The sequence below is a fragment of the Pteronotus mesoamericanus genome, unplaced genomic scaffold (genome assembly GCF_021234165.1).
Source record: "Pteronotus mesoamericanus isolate MK-2021 breed Mesoamerican mustached bat unplaced genomic scaffold, CSHL_Meso_final contig_50, whole genome shotgun sequence".
Lineage (NCBI taxonomy): Eukaryota > Metazoa > Chordata > Mammalia > Chiroptera > Mormoopidae > Pteronotus > Pteronotus mesoamericanus.
In genome coordinates, this window is record NW_026555186.1 from 3,039,919 (window position 1) to 3,060,195 (window position 20,277).

A 20,277-nucleotide genomic window follows, 5' to 3' on the forward strand; every position below is an offset into this window, starting at 1 on the left:
GGTAACCGAAAGGACTAGGCTTACACAGTGTAAAAGCTCGACAGAAAAATTATTTCAGCACTGCACATGCAATTGACTTGCAGTAAAGAAGGAAAAGAATGATAACATAAGGCATCCCGAGATATAAGTAAATGAATCCCTTTTGATCTAACCAATCGTCCTCGAGTCCCAAATTAACACTGGCAATATGAAATTTATTTTGAACACACTTTCTCTTTCTAGACAATACTTCAAAGGCACTGTTCTCTTTTTAGCTTGTTCTGTTCTTTATGGAGCTGATGGCCTCTGTAATTTATTCTGTGAGTTAAATATAATCAGGCTTTATGTGATAATCCAAATTTTATTTCACAGTAGCAATATAAATAACCTTTAATATATGAGAGCTACCATTATTATTTTTCACTGAAACACATACACATCTATATATTCAGGATAAGAGAAAGCAATAGTGATTATATTTCAATTTCTTAGTTTCAATATAATCCTTAATTTCATTTATAAATAATTATAAATCCTTCTAACTTTTATAAAGCAACTCTGAATAAGCCAGGAAATAGTCAAGCAAAGCTAATCACACCTTCTTAAAGATCAAGCTTCTCATGCATTAAAATAAAAAAGTGTAATATTTCACTTGTCAATTTTACATGCTATAGAATATGCAAATCTCCACTATAGTAAGACTTAATTTGATCTATTTTTAGTTAGACATTATTTCCCATAGTGATAAAATTTATCATTGAGTTGCCACATTTTTACATAGTCAGCTATAACAAATACGATAAAAGTTTTGTTTATTAACAAGTACTATAATGCTCAGATTACTAAAATGACCTTTTAAAGTCATTTCAACTTACAATGTTTTATTCTGTTCATTTCTCCTGACCTCTTTTAATTACCATCTATTCCTCTCATTGCCCATCCTTTCTGTTCTCTTTCTTTCTCTTGTCATCTAGTATGACTTTATCATTCATTCTATAGAAAATTTTATTTTGTCCTTTAGGGACTGTAACAGTTTTTATCATTAGTATTATTGTCTATTGTTGAATTATAAAATTATGTTTCTCACTCAAATCTATTTCTTAAGCTGCAGTTTCATATTGTCAGATGACTCATGTATAATACTTTGTAATGTCCTAATAAAACCTCAACATTAACATATTCCAATCTGAATCTATTGTATTTCCTAACCAGGTATCACTATTTTCTTCCCTCTTTCTACTCATGACAGTGTCATCTTTTTCTTGGACCACACTTAAAACCCCTGATTCATTCTTAGCTCCATTATGCTATGGTTAATTATTTCTCTAAATAGATACAATATTGTACCTTTCCTTTTCTCAATTTTTGTACCAAGTTTAAGGCATTCATTAGCTATTTCCAGATTTTAACTTTAAATTTGCTCCAATTTTTTCATCCTTTTGTTCAGCATGAAAAGTGATAATCAACCATACTGTATTCATTCAATATATTTTGGTTATCTATTAATTCATAGAAAATGTGAACAGTGTTCCCACTAGACCTATTCCTTTCTCATACTGGGCTCCTGTTCTGATTTTTCCACTCCTATACCTCAAATACAAGAAGCACTGAAATTTTTCTTAGGACCTCTTACACCCTCACTATATATTTTAGTAACATTACAATGATGTGAGTTAAGTACTCATGTTAATTAAAATTCTGCTTACTTAATTAATGTCTACCTCTAGTGATAATGTTGGAATATAGTAGACTTATGAAGATGGGAGAACTTGAAGTAGAGATCAATGAATGATTTGGAGATTATCAATAAAGAAAGATGAGTGAAATTTGATTTATCAGACGGATGGTAATGGTGAATAGAGATAGTCCATGAGTATACAACCTGCAGAGTCTCCCAAGGTCCCACATTCAGAAATAGCCCATGCTTTATTTAATGCTTGCTGTGGTCATCTTAAAATTCTGATAATTTCTGTACAAGAATCCCTATGTTCTCATTTTTTGCCCCTCATCCAATTGTAAAACTGGTCCTGGCATCAGTAAGGCAAGAGAAGTATCAAGGTTAATGCCAGGATTTTGTCTAGACAATTGTGTGCGTGTGTGTGTGTGTGCGCATGTGGATGCTTAATCAAGTCTATTCCCCATCTCATCTCTAAAATTGTGTTAATAAAACTAACTTTTAAAAATATATATATTTATTTATTTTTAGCGAGAGGGGAAGGGAGGGAGAAAGAGAAGAAGACAATTCAATGCGTGGTTGCCTCTCAAGCGCCCCCTACTGGGGACCTGGTTGCAACCCAGGCACATGCCCTGATCTGGAATTAAACCAGTGATCCTTTTGCTTGTAGGCAGGCACTGAATCCACTGAGCCACACCAGCCAAGGAATAAAAGTAACTTTTAAAAGATGAAAAACATTTTCCATATATAGCTATAAAATTTATTGTGTTACATTGCATTTTTTTAACTGAAAGCGAGAGAATCTTCCTTACTTTTCTTTATATTCCTCAATGGAACCTATATCAGAACTTCTATATGATGCTCTGTGTCTTCTGAATAAATTTATTCATGCACACATGTATGCAAATATATGAACATATGTAGTTATAAACACATATAAAGTGCATATATACACCCACATTTTTTGGATAAAAATGAGAAAAAAGTGTAAAAACCTTTGGTGAACTCAATTTTTTAAATGCCTTCTCATTGAGCATTAAAGCAATTTAAGTCCATTATAGTTCACAATTAACAATAACACATCAATGGAATGGATATAGACAGAAGATTATGAGAGGAAAACAGGGACACAATCAATAAACATTTTAGTAATCACATAGCTAAAAATTTAAACAATGAGATAATAATGTTCAGCTATTGAATAAACAAATTGAAAAAGAAATGTTCTTTCTCAGGAGAAGTGAGGAACCAATTAATTTTTTCTCTAGTGGTGTTGAGGGGTTATCATGTGTTTTGTAAAGTGTTCATATATCTTGCTTAGTAGTTGCACTTTTAACAGTCTATCCAAAAGCAGTAGTCAATGGCCCAAGGAAAGATTTATAAACAGCATAAACAGAGATATTCATAGAAGCACTCTTTGTATCAAAATCTTAGAAATAGCATTATGTTTAGTGATAAGAGAAAGATTAAATGAAGTATTTTTCATATGTGTTGTGTAATATAATTCTGGTATTTTTTGGAGAATTTTGGGTAAACACTTTTAATTGCAAATTTAAAAGGCAAGATACATGTATCAGTTTTCAATGTGCATCATAAACGTTTCTTAGGGAAAACACTGACAATATAAGTTTAGAGTTACTGTATACTTCTGTCCTTTCTGGGACAACATTAGAAAATTGAATATAAAGGATGGAGCAAAAGTAGGTTTATAGTTGTTCATGTGAAAAATAATACAATATTTAATAAATAGTAATACAAGAATAAACTGTGTTTCATGTGCTTCCGACTGTATACCTACTTCTGTCCATTCTGTAGTTCTGAAAATTACTTGGTCAACCAGAAGTTCTTATTAATTGAAAATTAATTAAATAATCCTTTTATAAGCATAGGTTTTAAAAATAACTTTCAATATTTGTCTATTTTTGGTATTATAAATATTATATACTATGTACAAACTAGGATTTATTTGAAGGTGAAGAACATTACAGTTCTTTAGGGTCATCAAAATGGCAATATTATTTTTATAACACCAAAAAGTATATACAGATAAATGTAGGAGGTTGAATTTAGCAAGTGATGTCCCCAGGGCATTTCATAGAAGCTATGTTTTCTCTTTTAATGTAAAGCTCCAGATAAGAGTTTATTTGCGATTTGTCTTTTTCTTCTATTAAATGGAGCACAGAAGCAAATATGATTTATTTAATGAACATTTACTGATTACTCACAGTTGGGGTTCTTCTAACTTTTATTCAAAGCCTTTTATATGGCAGGGACTATGCTAGCCCTTTTTGCATGTGGATAGCTCATTAAGGCTTGTGACAGCTCTGTGAAGTGAGCCTGGGTTCCCACGTGACAAGCCAGGTAGGATGTTCAGGGAGTAAAAGAACCTGGTTAAACCACTCTGTATTTAATTTGAGTGTCAGACATAGGACTTAACCCTAGATCTTTCATTTCCAACATATAGTTATCTATTCTACATCAAGCTGCATTTAGACAAATCATGGAACAAGTACTCACCGCTAGCTTGCATTTATTCAGGAGACATGCAAACATATAGCATGCAACTATATATAATGTTAAAGGAAGCAATTTTATATACAAGTTACTATATGCATAGTATTTTTCTAAGTATATCATATGTTTTAACACACATATTTAATCCTCACAGGAAGCCCAAGAAATAGATAATATTGTTATGGACATTTTATTGAAGAAGAAACTAAACACATAGAATTATATCTTCCAAAGTTTGTTTGGTTTTGGATTCTGTGTTCTAACTACTAAACACATTGCCTCTAACTGTAATACAATTTGTTAAAGTGAGATATCTGCAGACTTTGTAAAGTATTTTATGGCCTCAAAAAAATGTAGGGACTAGTCAAACCTGCTGGAGCAAGGTGCTTTATCACCTTGCAAGGGTGGACAAGGCAGAGGGGCAAGGAAAAATAAAGGAGAGGTAGTCAGCCCATGGCTGAGGGAGAGAGGAGACAGAGATGATATTAACTATGTCAACTGGATGAATGCATCATTGTATGGCTAAGAAAAATGTGAATTACTTTAAAAAGATGAGTAGCTATAATCTTCTGAAAATGCAGTATTCCAAGTAAATTCTCAATATTTTAGTGTTGCGTAAGATGATTGTCACCTGCATTTTAATGCTTTGCTTTTATTAAGGATACCTGTTTATATTTACATTTTCAATGACTATATCATATAATTGATTTACACTGAAATGATTGTCAGTAGAAATCTCTAAGTCTTATTCACTAGTTTTGATTTCAAGATTTCTCTCCACTACCATATAGTTGATACATTCCTACTTTTGGATGCAGCTGTAGTATTTTTCTTGTTAGAACAATACAACACTCAAGTTTTTCAAGAGCCTTGAAAAAACTCCTGTTCTTCATCCAAATATACCGACTTCTTGTAATGTATAACATTTCTATGGATGGCTTCAGTGTTCATAGCAATGAAAAGAGCAATAGTTAGAGGTGGTCTGGAATCTGAGCTCTGAAGTTTGCTACTAGAATCTGTCTTCCAAGTAAGTGCCTCTGCATTTCTCAACACATGTGCTTGGTGCCTTAATCAGTTGCTACACTGAGCAATTTTACTAAAACTTCTCCATGTGGGGTATAAGGAAATCATGAGAGATATAATGATGACATCTAGAATAACCATGTCATATCTGTCATTTATAGTGCAATAATGGTCTGTTTTACAAAAATAAAGTGTATATACAACAAAAGCTGAGGAATTTCGCTTTTTTCTTTGTCAAGTATCAATACTGTCCCATTAGGTCCACACAAGCTCATTGGTTCTTTGATGTTTTGCAAACACTGAACAACTTAAAAAAAAACTATAAAAGTACATTCATTAATCTAATTATTATGAAAAGTGAGAGAATTGTTACTTTTTAAAGGTAATCACACATATTGTTAAGTTTGAAATATTTTTGATAAATCTTTCTTCTTTATTGACCAACATCAATAATTTCCAGTAATCTGCAATTCTTAATCTGCAGTGTGATAACAGAATGAGTAAAGGTGGACTTTATTACGTCATCTGTCATCTTTAATCATACTATTAGAGGTCACATTTTTATCAACATGTTTCCTCTTTTGTTATATATATGTATATGCACATTGCGTGGATATATATACATGAAATAAATAGTTGCAAAGGATAACATGTATTACTTCATGTTTTCACCAGCTGTCTATCTTTATTAAATATCAGATCATTTTTAAATATTATAATTATTTCACTAATCATTTCATTAAAAATGAACTATGGTATCATGTTTGTGTAGTTTTCTATTCTAAATGGTGAATTATAACAAGGGCTAACCCTACATTTCCTTTACGTTCCTTAATTACTTAGATTTAAAAATGTTGCATAACCTCCTGAATTTCCAGGGTAAAATTTAGCACGAGATGTCATCTATAGAGAGAATTTACCGAGTCTGTCTCTCAGGGAACGATCACAGCTTAGCATTACAATTTTATCTTTCCAGTTTCTATAGTCTGACCAGCATCAATCGTATGTTGGATGCTTCTCTGTCACCAGCGAAAATGATTCTTATAAGTCTTTCAAGGTAGCAGAAGAGACGACTCAGGATCAGAAGTGTCCATGCTTTCAGTTTCAGAGATTACCTCTGTAATAAATCCTACTGACTGAAACATTGTCCACTTTCCTGAAGTAATCTTTGACATAAGGAGAAAAAAAATAACATCTGCCTACCGCCTGGCTTTCCCCAAACGGCATGATCCACGTTAGTTCACTTACTTTCTTCTTTTGAACCTGAAAATACAAAAGACACACTAAGTGGATGACGGCTTCATCTTTTTATGGCTCAGGAAAGGTGGCATGGTTTCAGATATCTAACTTCTGAAGCCATTTAAATCCAGTGTACACTGAATCATTGGTTTTGTGGAGAATAAGAGCCCTTATTCTGAGTGCAGTCTTCTAGACAAAAATTCCCCTTGGTGATGGTTTATTTTTCTAGAACTGAATATCGCTTAGTGATGCTGACAAATCCCTCTGTGTGGCATCCCACTCAGGAGCTAGTACCTGTTGACTTCAGTTATGACTGTCCACTGGATGCGCTTATTACAGTCTTATCCAGGGAAAACCACCGAGGAAGGCTAACAGAAATTTGTTTTCAAGTTCATCCCTGGGATGCTCATTCTTAGTATCTCAGCAAAAACTTCTGGAACAAGGTGGCAAATATTTTATTTCATTCAACTAAAGGAAGCCAGCAACTAAAGAGTTTGTCTTCTCTAGAAAAAAAAAAAAAACCATAATATGAAATTTTAAAATTAAACTATATGACCTCTTACAGACCAAAAGTTCTTCTTATATTCTTTTTTATTTTTTGGTAACTATTTATTCAGTTGTGTTTGAAGGGCTTCATTAATACAGAAAGATTCAACATAGATTTTTTTCAATTACCAGAAATGACTCAGAATTTTTGTCTGGATGCTATGAAAGGAAAGTCTCATTTCAATCAGAAGTCTCATGAGAGAGGCTATGTAAAACATAATACAACATTAGCTCATTATTCGGATGCTATCTTTTCTGCTCCACTTTTTCCTGAGAGTTTAGAGTGTGGAGACTTCTAAATTCTAATTGACTTCTAACATCTTTAGGAGTAACTACACATTTAACTGCGCTATTCCTTCACAATTAGAAACAATCCAATCAAATGCCTCTTTCATTGTTTCTGTTGGTTTGTTTAATCTTACCAAAACCCCAAACCAAATTAAATCCCCCCAGGTTTTATATCATTTAGGCTAAATAAAGGTAGTCAAATAGAAGTCTATTGTATGCAGTTTCTTTGATCTTTCAGTCTCTTTGATCTTTCTTGAGGCTAGAGAGGAGAAAAGAGAGAGACAGAAATAAACTAACCTCTATTAAAAGTTTACTGCATTTGCACTGATTTTTATCATTTTTTAGAGATCTTTTGAAGTGATGATGACCTTCTCAATTTTAAAGAGAAGCCTCCTGAGGCTCAGAGAAGTGAGGCAGCTTATGCAGGTTCAGATATAGAGGAAAATCAGAGCCAGGATTTGATTCCACGTCTCTTGGCTTAGGAGATCTTCTCCACTCGATCACTCTGCTCTCCCTCTAGTCCCTCTTAAGTTCAGATGTGTTTGTTCCTCTGAGCCTTGAGCTGCAAGCATTTATAGTACCACCTCACTAGAGCAAGTAATGCTGCTCTCTTAGTGGCTGCAATAACTGAAGGTCTTGTATACTTCTAAATATATCTGCCAAGAGATCCTTGGAATAGCCATTCAATTTAGATTAACTCCTACACATTTACTACACTGCTTTAAATGGGGATGCATGATGTCGCTAATGAGTGAGTGTGGGGTGACTTTGTGTTGGGAGAAAGTGCTGAAGTTATTTCAGCTGTTCACATCAATTTCGAATATAGCCAATCAGTCCTGGAATCCCTGTTATCAAAAGCTATGTACATTACAAACTGCTTTAATTTATTCTGGAGTAATAAGAGGGAGCCGTGTGTGTGTGTGTGTGTGTGTGTGTGTGTGTGTGTGTGTGTGTGTGTGTTAGAGTTTTCCTGGCACAGGCAAACAGGGGTAGGAAAGGCATTGCAGTTCCTATTCATCTTCACAATTACAATGCTGACCTCCGAGGGGAAGCTCTATCTCATAGAAACCCTCCATGTCTTGAGTACTTTGGGGTGAGGCATTAAAGGGCATCACTCAAGCTAAATCTCACCGCCACCCCTGGACTGTGGATCACTGACGAATGAGCCAGCAGTTAAATGTTTAGCAGGCTGTGACGACTTCGCACGGGAATAGAAAAATTTATTACCAGCCTGCCACATCACTGCCTGCCCTGCCTGCTTCCCCTCTGGTTCCCTCCTGATGTCTACTCCCACTCCATCTGACAGTAGAACCCTTTCTGGCTCCTCAGCTTTCCCTCCCCCGCAGAAAACTGACGGTCTAAACTGTCACGGAGTCCTGTTCATCATATTTCAAAAGCCCTGGTGCTCAAGATGATGCCATGGGTCCAGGGTTTTTATTTTTTTTATTAGTGTTATGGATGGCATTGATTTCTCCATGACCTTGCTCAGGGGGCTAAAGGGTGTCCGTTCTGCGTACTATAGGATTTGTGCAGCCCCCGAAGTACGTACGACAGGGGGAGGGAGGCGAGAAGGGCGAAAAGGAGGAGGCAGTGGGAAAGGCAGCCGCGGACAGGAGAGCCGGGGAGGAGAGGAAGGAGGAGAGACGCGGAGAGGAGAGGATCAGGCGGACGGGCTGTGCCAGCCAATCAGAGGCGCGCTCCGGGGCTGCAGAAGCCGGAGCCGCGGAGCCGCGGAGCCCCGGAGCCCGGGGCTCGGAGCCGCGCGGAGCCCAGTCTGGGGTTCTCGGAGGACTGGAGCTGCCGTGCCGTGGGCACTGGGGAAGTCCCCTCTGTGCTTCTCATACACTAAGTTCCTTTCCACCAGTTAGGGCAAGTCAGCCAAGGTAAGGCTTTAATAAATGACACTTTACTATGTAGTGACATTAATATCTTTGTACTACGGGGCTGCTTCTCCAGTTCTGAGTCAAAAAAATATTTGGTGAAATCTGCCTTTGGGATTGGTTTCACAGGATCTGGTGCCAATGGGAAAGTTGTGTCTAATGCTTCGTAAGCCTTATCGCTAGCATACGTTTTTTTTTTTTTTTAATTTTCTTAACCAGGAATGTTGCCATAGAGCCTATGGAATGTGAGTCTAATAATCCAGCTGGTTTCTGTTTATGTTTATCTGTGGATGTGCCCTGCCCCTGAAGAAGTTGGAAGGATACTCTGCAGGGCACCTTTGAATAGTGATGGCATCGAAATCAGCTGTCATGACTGTCTGTAAAAGTGAGGGAAAGCATTGTCAGAATAAAAACAGAGATGCCGAAATTGAAATTATGATAGTGATTTTTAAATATTGCCTTTCCAGTACCCTTAAAATTACATGCTATCTGAGCACCGAAGCTGCAGCAAAGCGAGGCTCATTTTCCCTTTTCTTCTCTCACTCTTTTTTTGTTTGTTTGTTTGTACGAATCACTTCCATAAATGCTTATTAAAGCTTAAGGTGAAACTTTTACTTCTTTTAAAGGGCACTATAAATGATGCATGAAAAGGAATTAGGTAGGCTCCTGTGATCCATAACATACTTTATTTAGTATATGCACTTATGTTTGTTAACTCTGATTCATTCCTCTTTCTTAACTTCCTGAACCTGATTTCTTCAGGTCCAGAAATAACAATCATTTTGTCTTCATCTTCACGTCTTACAAACAAGGTAAAATTATGCCTTACGCATGTTTATATGCCTCTGTTTGTTGTGTGCGTGTGTTGTGCGTACAGATGTAGAACTAGGAAAACCTATCATGTAACAGGTGAAAATAGAATTTATTAGCTAGTTATTAAAGTACTTCTTTACATTAATGCTTGGTGTATTTAATGAACTTTTACATTAATCAATAGTAAACGTCCCTTGCTGTTTCCCTGCTAGAAATCAGGAAATGCTAAAATAAAAATCTTAGCTAAAATTATTATGGTCTTCTGTTTGCTCAGGTGATGGCATCACTGCTTTGAGCCGAGAGAGACAGATCAGAGAAAGATTTTATTATTCAGCCTAAAAGAAAAAGAAAAAAAAAAAAGAACTACAGGCTCTGACTGTGTTTTGGAACCTTTATTTTCCTCTCTCAGATCACCCACAGATTTTTCAAAGCAGGGGGCTTTCCTTCTGCAGTAATTGTTTCTCTCTGTTTTGGTGGACTTATATTTTCAGAGAAAATATTCTCAATCAAGAGTTTGGGATCCAGAGTGGATCTCATAGGAACCTTGTTGGATGTGGTGAGAGGAAGAAGGAAGGATGTGATGCTAGTAGGAATTAGTTCCGTAGTCTTGGCACGCTGGTCCAAGTACCAATCGTCATTTCTGTTTCTTTCAAGCCTCTTGTTATGTATGTACTTTTGGATTTCCTGATAATAAATTAATCTAGTGTAGGGTCAAGACATTTATTTATTTAATGAGGCATTTATTCAATGGGCCTTGGGGATAAGTATTTTATAAACTGGTGCTGATGCTTTTTCACAGAGGTGACCAACTCAAGGGGAGGTGGAAAAAAATAATACTGATGGTCAAGTTTGAATTCCTAGCCAGACAACAATGGAAGTAAAAAATGATGAATTCCTATTAGTGATGCCACAGAAATGTCCAAACAGAAATAATCCAATAGCAAAAAAAGAAAATAATAGTAGAATGAAGGTAAATGACAGGAAACTCTAGCTGTTAACTCTCTATCCAGTGAATGTTTGATATAATTAGTTACAATAGTTGCAAGCATGGTCAACAGCAACCCATGCTTGAATAAAGTGTATGCATTGAGCAAGTTGGAAATTATTCCTCCTGATGACCTGTTTCAGAGGGATATAGTAGAATCATGGGAATGCATGAGTCACTTAGTCCAAGTTGATAAATACTTTATATTAAGGGTGCTATATAAAGTAAATATAAAGTACCTTTTCCATTTGGCTCATATAGATATTATTCTTATGCTTTTTGTGATTTTCGAGGCCCATCGATTATACAACACATGTTTAAAAGTTTGTGTATCCCACTTTTCCAAGCTTTGGCATGTTGTTGATTAGAAAAATGTAGCATACCTTATTTCTTTGCAACCTGATATAATTGTCATTTGGAATCTAAACATGCATGGCCATTTCAACAGATCAAAGATAAAACATTTTAAACTACTAGCTTGGAAAAATTTTCTTTCCTGGAATGACTATATCAGTTGCAGTAGAGTCTAGTGAAAAGTAAGAGAAAGAGAGTGAATGATTAAAGATAACAAGGGTGTAAAATGTTCTTTTTCTTTTCTTAATAAGAAATTCAAAATGTTTAATTTGCTTAATTACATACCTTTCTTGTAGTTGCATTAGACATGTTGTAGAACAATATTCTAGATTAGAGCCTCTGAACTTTAGTGCCATTGATATGTTGGGTTGTATAATTCTCAGGCTAGGAGGACTAGCAGCATCAGTTTTCTACCCAATAGATGACAGAAGCAACCTCCCCAAATTGTGACATTAAGAAATATTTCAAGACATTGTTAACTATTCGCCTTGAATGGGGGCAAAATAGTGCCCCTCATCTATTGGCAACTGCAGGTCTAGGGAAAAGAAAACCAAAGGATGTATAGCAAAAGGGTCATCAGTTACATTGTTTGAGTAGGCAAGTGTATATGTATATAGTTCTGTTCGGGTGTCTATGATAATTCTTCCCTTGTGTTGAATGGATTGCAATTTGCAGGTGGTTGATTAGACTTCTAATGAAAAATTGTGGAAGAGCTTATCAATATAATTTTTTCTGTAAGCTGAGAGACTTGTCTGTATATTATTGTACACTATGTATGTGTGTAAAATACATATAGTATACTATATATAATCTATAGTATATCATATACTAACATTTGTGGAAACAAGAGGAAATAAAAACTGGAAAAAGGAAAAGGTAAATGTTGAATCTGAAAACAAATTTCACTTCACTTTTTGTTATTTCAGATGAGCCTTTATTAGAAATAAACTGATTGAAATATACTGACTCTCTGTACTCTATGACTGCTTTGTCTTTTTGAGGGGGAGAATATGTTTTCCATCTCAGAAGAAATGTTCACTCTAGTAATCACATATGCTTGGAGTAGTGTATGGTGTTCAAAGACTTCAGAAGTAAAAGTAGAACATTTCAGTTTAAAAAGCATAGGTCATAACTGGTGGTGATGTAAAGCATAATGGAGAAAAAATACCAAGCTTATTGATTTTAAAACATGGCAGAACTTGGACCCTACCATGGATTACTTGTATAACACACATGCCACTTGTATATACAGGCCATTTTCCTCATATGCAAAAGGAGATAATAATCACGAGAACCAAATAACATAAAGTGTTGAAATGGGTTCCGATTTATAAAAATCTATACCAGTGTTGATATTTTATGACAGATTCAGTGTCTTTGGCAATTTATTTGATGAAAATTGACACAAGATGGTAAATCTTCCAGTTATTTCAGGGTGGCTAAAATTCATCTCTAGGAAATGGCAGTATTAGCTCTTAAACACTTTTCATGGATGAAATAGTATATCTTCACATTGGAATATGTGATTAAAATTATGGGTAAACTTCAATTTCCTCATATATGTCTATACTTCCCCATAGTATTCACATTTATAATTTATTTAAAAATATAGCAATCTAAAACATAGAATGCATCTTGAAATATGCTCTTCAACAATAACCACTATAACAAATTTGGTATATATTACTAAATAATTTTTAAGTAAGTAGGTTAAAATGGATAATTATATATTATTATGAAGTCAAAATTATATAGAGATGTATACATTCAAACAGCCTATGTAGACAGACATATATTTAAATAAAATAAACAATTTGATATAATTGCCAAACTAATTTTGTAGCATGTTCATTCTTCCATGTGATTATATCAAGAACTCGTGAACATTTAACAAGAATCCAGTACGTCATTATGCACAGAACTGATACTGAACTCTGGTTCAGTGGTAGGGGCACCTGTTTGTTTACAGCTCTCTCTTTCATTAGGTCAAGGTAATTTCAGATTGGCCAATGACTCTGACACACTCAGTGTTCTACATTTTGACTAGTGCACACGATTGTATAGATACACTATGATTCATTTAAGTAACCCCCTGAATATTTTATTAAATGAAGAGTACGTGAAGATCAACACAAATTAAATAATTTAGAATCTATTATTGCTGATAGTGTTTAAAGTGTGGTAAGAGTTCCAGAAAAATGAATGGACAGTGGCAAAATATGGGAGTAGACATAAGTGGAATATCTTCCTTAGACTTTACAGTACCCGAAATGTGTGGATGTTGCTTCTGTAGATACCAAAACTTCTATGTAAACTTGTACAGTGCTGAGACACATCCATCTAGGAAATGTATTGGTAGATGAGAGTAAAATAACAAAGTCCAATCCCTAAAAATATTTGAGTTACTTATATGAATAAAGCATATATTTTACTTGCTTCGAAGGACTATGTTTTATTCAATATTTTACTTGCACTGCATAGGACATGATAGATGAATTGCCAGTAAATGAGCTCCAGTATTGCAGATGACTTCACTGAAAAGAGAACTTGAGCTACCATTTCCATTTCATTTTATCTTTAGATGACCATAAGTATCTTAAAATAGATATTAATTATTATATTTAGGGCTTTGTGGTCAACATATATGATTTATGTGTAACTATGCAAATTTGATGTGACTGGCAATCTCACTTAATCCCATTATTTTCAGTCATTCTGATACCAAAGTTTTTTTTTAAATATATTTATTGGGGTTAAACTCACAGTAATCAATGGGATTTAAATGAAGACAGGATGCCATTGAATCTATTCAATGAATAACCTATTGAGTCATCATATTACTAAGAATTTTTGAAACCAATATTCATATCAGCAAAGGTGTTATACAACTCTTATTAACAGTTATCCTGGATGGAAAGGAAAATCAATATACCAGATGTGAAAAACAATTCTCAATCCATTGCCAGAGACAAGAAAAAGCAAATCCATTTACATGCATCTTCTGGGAGTAAATCACTATTATATAATCCAAAATATGAAAAATGGAGAAATACCTCAAAAATTAAAATTAACTTAAGAATTTGAATCAATATAAATTTATGAAAATTGAATGTAATATATTTAACTTGATACAAAAATTTGTAAGTACTATGATTTCAAATATTCCATTTAGCTGTGTAATGTATTGAGACAAGAATGTGTATCCCTCCAAGTTTTCTATAGTATTTATGTGTATTAGCTATATATATTTTAAATACATATACTTAGTACATTCTAGCTGCAATGTGTGATATAATTTAATGCAATGAAAATATAAAATATAATTATTTTGATGGTGTGCAGTTTTGATGCTTTTATTGAGAACCTGCTTGTTGGCTGGTTGTTTCAATTTAACTTAACAATAGCTAGGAAAGCCTTGCATTATTGATTAAAAGGTAAACCAGTTCCCGAAGACTATTCAGTAAGATTTTAAATTCTGGCGATTTAAATTCCACTGCTGGGAGGGGTGAGAATTCCCCTCTTCTAACTTCTTTTACTTCCTACAGCCAGACTAATAAAATTGACACAAGACTAGATTAATGGGGGAGAAAAGCCAATTTAATGCATATGCATGGGAGAAACAACATGATGCTCAAATCATAAAATGAGGCTCATATAATGATCAAACTAGGCACCTTTTTATACTGTTTAGACAAAGAAACACTAGATTTATGAGAAATGTAAAGGACAAAGAAAGTGTTTATTAGAAAGGAGTATAAGCAAGGTACTCCTTACTTGGGTAGTAAGTTAACAAAGGCATTACAAGGTTTATTTACTGACCTTTTAGACTCTGGATATTGCAACTGCTATGACAAAGGTGTGTCTCAGTCCTTCGGGAGTGGGGGAAGAGAAGATGGTGACTGTGCCAGAGTGAAAGCAGTAGAAACAGAAGAGGTTGGATGATATATTTAACTTGAAAGTAATGCTGGTAGAACTTGATGTTGTATAGAACATAGAGCTGGTGGGGAGAAGTGAGGGTAAAGGACACTTTTTGTTTGCTTTTGGAGAGAGTTGGTAGGCCCAATGAAGGGAAAGAATTAGGCAGAAGGAAGGCTGGCATGGGAAGGAGGTCACGCAGTAGATAGGAAGAAATTAGATTTATACATGTTTAGCTATAGACGTCCAAGTGGGGATGGAATGGAATTAGTTAAATACCTGTGTGGAGTTCAGAGGAGACCTGTCTGCTGAATGTAGGAAATCAAGTGATCGCATATATATTATGTTTAAAGTAAAGAGACTGAATATGAATGAGAAGATGAAAAACATGAGGTCCAGAACCTGCAGCAGCCCAACACCCGTTAATTGGAAAAATGAAGGAAAACGAACACAAGAAGTGGAGAAGCGGTAGCTGGAGGGAGAGGAGCAAATCCCACAAGTGAAGTAGCTTGAAAGATGGATCCAGGGGAAGATGGATTTCAAGAAAGACATTGTTTCATAAAACATTTCAAATTTTTGAAATAAAAACTACCAAGTCCACATAAACAAATATTCAACATATATTTTCTGGACATTTTCATTTTATGTATAAAAAATTCACTTAATGGTTTTTTTTAAGTGAATCTTTGAAGGACTTTATTGATTATAGCTCCTCATATGTTTTAAGACACCTCTCTATTTATTTATATCATTTTTATTATTTTATTACAGTTGTCTCAATTTTCCCCCTTTGCCCTCCTCCACCCATCCCAGCCCACACTCCCACAGTCAGTCCCCACACTTCTGGTCATGTCCGTGGGTCATTCGTGGACGTTCTTTGTCTAGGCCCTTCCCCTTCTTTCCACCATTATCCCCCTCCCCCTCCGCTGATCCCTTTCTGTCTGATCCATGTTTCCTTGCCTCTGGTTCTATTTTGTTTGTTAGTTTGTGTTGTTCATTAGTTAATCATTTTCAAGTCAATGTGCACCTGGCATTAGAAGCAACTGGAAAGTTTCTTGATGTAATAAAAACAAATATTGACACAAAATAATTGGTTTAATTACCCATGTATTTTATTCATTAATATAGTTCTTGTCTTCTAATGTTTTTATTGACTTTATATAAAGTTTGATGTTACATGTATTGCTTTTCACATATGAAAAGTTAGCAACATAAATCTATTTTATTTATTGATAACTGAAATTTTGCTTCTTGCCAACCCAAAACTATGCTGCAAATAATTATAACAATGTAAAAGTAGATATGAAAACTCTCCTGTAGCCAATACTCAAATTAAGGGACTGTATTTTCACTCCACCGTTCTGCAAGTGATTTATGTCCGGCCTTGTAAGTGTAGGAGAAATACATTAGAAACCTAGATATAAATCCACAGTTTCAGTTGCAGGTATGGCGTGATTATAAGTTGTGAAACTAATCTGTAAGCAAATATGCAAGGCTGCTACTCCTTAGATTCGCACATCAATTAAAGTGTTCTTTTCAGGCACCTTTTCTGACACACATGCATGCACACAACCTTATGATTTGGCAATCACATTCTCTTTCTTAAAGAGACAATAATCAGCTTGGTTAGTGCCTTACCAATCAAGCTTTGCTTAAATTATTTATATTCTCAGATAAATTAAGTGATATTACTTCTGAAGTTCAGTTTTATGAGAAGAGTCATAGCAATTTTTGATCAATTTAAATAATTTATAAATACTGTATGTGACTACATTGAAAGCTGATGTGATAGGCAAAATAATGGCCCTCAGAGATAGCCAAGTCCGAATCCCTGAACCTGTGAATACGTTACTTTACATGGCAAAGGAGGATTAAGAATATAGAAGGAATTAAGGTTGTTAATTAGCTGATCTAAACGAGGGAGATGGAAAGTAGCGGAAGACAGGAGGTCGGTGTGATAACCTCCGACAAGGACTCCATCTAACTTTGAGGGATTGGAGTGTCGATGAAGGGACCCAAGCACCAAGTGCTTTGGGCAGCCTTGAGGAACTGGAAAAGGCATGGCAGTGGATTCTCCCCAAAGCCTCTTGAGAGAAACACAGCCATGGTGATACCTTAATTTTAGCTATGTCGTGACTCACTTCAGATTTTTGACCTGACTCTTGCTTACTTCTGATCTCAGGAATAGTAAGACAACTTTTTGCAATGAGGAAAGCCACTAAGTTTCTGGTAATGGGTTGGCCAAAAAGTCTGTGTAGTCTTTTTTTTTTCTGTAAAATAAAAGACACATTTTTTATTTTCACCAACAACTTTATTGATTTGAATCTTTTGAGTATGTTGGCTATCTCCTGTTATTGACTTTCAGTGGGTAGGGATCTGGGGTGCTGTTAAACATCGTCCAATGCATCAGACAGCCCCACAGCAAAGAATTATTTGGCCAATATGTGGATAGTACTAATAAACTTCACAGCCACTTTTAACATGTTCAATCAGTCACAACACCTCTACATGCTGTACAAATCTTGTCTGTATTTCAGTTATGTTTCTACCTTTCTTGAAACAATAAAACATAATATGCCAAAATGTTGCATATTTTCTTCCATCTTCAATATTATAATGCCTGCATGAAAATTCACCAATTTTGATGTTTTTATTTAATGCATGCTGATATGACAGCTGTCACAATACAATTTAACAAAATTGTTTCGAATGAAGTTAAAGACAACTAAGCACTACTAGAACCATCTACAGAAAAAACTAAACAAACGTTTTAGCCAACCCAATACTTTGTTAGTAGCAACTGAAAACTGATATAGCTAGTATAAGGAGGTATATTAAGTTCTGCCTTTTTAATAAAATCACACCATGTGAATGTTCTGGAAAAAAATGTAATAACCTGAGATTATTATTATTTGTTATTAAATTGATGAAAAATAATTATATCAAACCTGAAGGATGTTTCCTAAAAGAGAATATAAGCTACAGTATTTCCTAATGAAAGAAAATAATGTACCCTACCTAATCTGTACTCTCTTGTCCTCAGTAAGTATATTGTACTGCTATTTATGAGTTTACTGGACTTCTGGTTCTTGAGTCCAGATGTGGTTTAAAATGTATTGAATTATTTATACAGCTTTTTAAGGTATATTATTCATTTATGTAATAGTGCAAACCTAAACACAAAGTAAAATATAGAATGTATAATACAATAAACAAATAACCGTCTACTTGTTACATGTTTGCAGTGTAAGAGATATTTGTTCAAAATTGAGCAATTTCATTTATAAAAAAACAAAGCTAATTATCATAGAATATTCTATAGCTTCCAAAGTATAAAAGATATAACCTGATATGATTAATAAAGATGGATTTAAAATGAGAATGTAAAGATCTGTGTTCTTTTACTAATCTAACAACTTCTTAAATAAGTGCCTGGGTTGCTGCTTAATCTCCTCAAAATTCTTAAATAGAGAAAGTTATTTATCCTTCTAGCTTGAATGGCTATTTTTATGCTTAAAGCATAACATCTATGAAAATCTTCACAGAAAAATGTTGAGCACAATTCAGATGTATAAAAATAAAAGAATGGAGTAAGGCCAATTATCTAATTATCTAATATTGTTTAGCTAATTACAATTTTCATTCAATCATTAAAGTGTCTCATGGATACTATTTTCTCACACCTGGTTACAAAACCCTATTTAACACTTGGTCCTAAGTGTGGCTGTACAAACTGCACACCTGCACAGGGACCAGTCTGTGACAGGTGGGAGAGCCCAAATGAATAATGCAGATTAGCCTTCCCTATGCAGGCAGGTCGGTGATGTTAGCGGCACCAGAGCAAATTCCCCATCTGAGCTTCCAGTTCTTAATGAGTGTCGTGATCAGCTTCCAAAGGCCCTGTCTGGGCACCCAGAGGCAGATCAATATGAGTTGCATGTTCATCCTTGATACATGATCAAGTGCTATTTAAATTTCCTCTTAAGGATTTGGCTTTTCTGATTTATTGTATTCGTTCCATTAATTTGTTAAGTAGTAGATATGCAGTACAACAAGCCAGATGATGAGAAGTATTAATGACCTCCATTTCCCTTTCTTCAATCCCTACTCAGCTGAAATGTCTGAAAATTAAACTTTTATCCAAATATACCTTTCTCTATATACCTATACAACATATATGTGTAAACACATATATATGTATACATAGAGATTGAAATATTATATGTCTACATAGGTTATTTAAAGTAGAGGTGTTATTGTATTCATAGTACTCTACAACGCATTTTATGTATATTAGATCATGAAAATCTCTACAAATGATATATCAATCTGATTGTTCCTTGTCTTTATTTTCTCTTCCCTTACCATGTTTTCAGCCTTGGTTCTGTCTTTATGTCCTGCTGTACTACAACTCTGTCACCCTTCTGTCATATCCCTCTGAATTTGTATGCGTTCCTGTATTCGCTCAGGCAACCCTCAAAAATACCATGAACTGTGTGGCTTAAACAACAGGAGTTTATTTCTCAGTCTAGATTTTGGAAAGTCCCACATTAAGGTACCAGCCAGTTTGGTTCCCCTGTGACAGCTATTTTCCTAATTAATAGATGGCTGCCTTCTTGCTCTCTCCTCTAATGGCAGAGAAAATCTTTCTGGTGCCTCTTCTTATAAGGGCACTAATCCCATCATGAGGGGCCCAACCTCATGACTTCATCTAAAATAAATTACCTTACTAAGGCCCATCTCCAAATACTATCACGTTGTGGGGACGCGGGGGGTACAGTGTCAACATAAAAAACTAAGCAGGGACACAAATCAGTTCATAACAGTTCCACTTCCCCCCAATTTTCAATTATCATTGTTGTTGTTGTTATCATTGTTATCGATGAACATCCTATTTCTTCCTGCTGCCATTTGTAATTCTACCAAGCATTCTAACCTCTTCAGTCCCCTCTCATCCTCATTCACATCTTTCCCTGAAGGCGCCTTATGTGACTACTAATGAATTTGCCTGGATATTATACCCAGCTATTGTCCTGAACTTCTTCAATTATAAAGACTAAATCCAC

The 20,277-nt window shown here is 34.9% G+C and overlaps 1 protein-coding gene across 5 annotated transcripts in view; it reads left to right on the forward strand.

The window, feature by feature from the left end:
• The window catches only part of CDH18 (cadherin 18), an 822,825-nt gene that overhangs the window by 434,407 nt on the left and 368,141 nt on the right, over positions 1-20,277 (forward strand). Inside the window, exon 1 of one of the 5 annotated variants that reach the window (XM_054578305.1) lies at positions 9,018-9,147. The exons of the other annotated variants lie outside the window; for them this stretch is intronic. The gene's annotated coding sequence lies outside the window, so the exon portion shown is untranslated. Of the gene's footprint in view, positions 1-9,017; positions 9,148-20,277 lie in introns of those variants that run through there. 5 annotated transcript variants of the gene reach the window in all.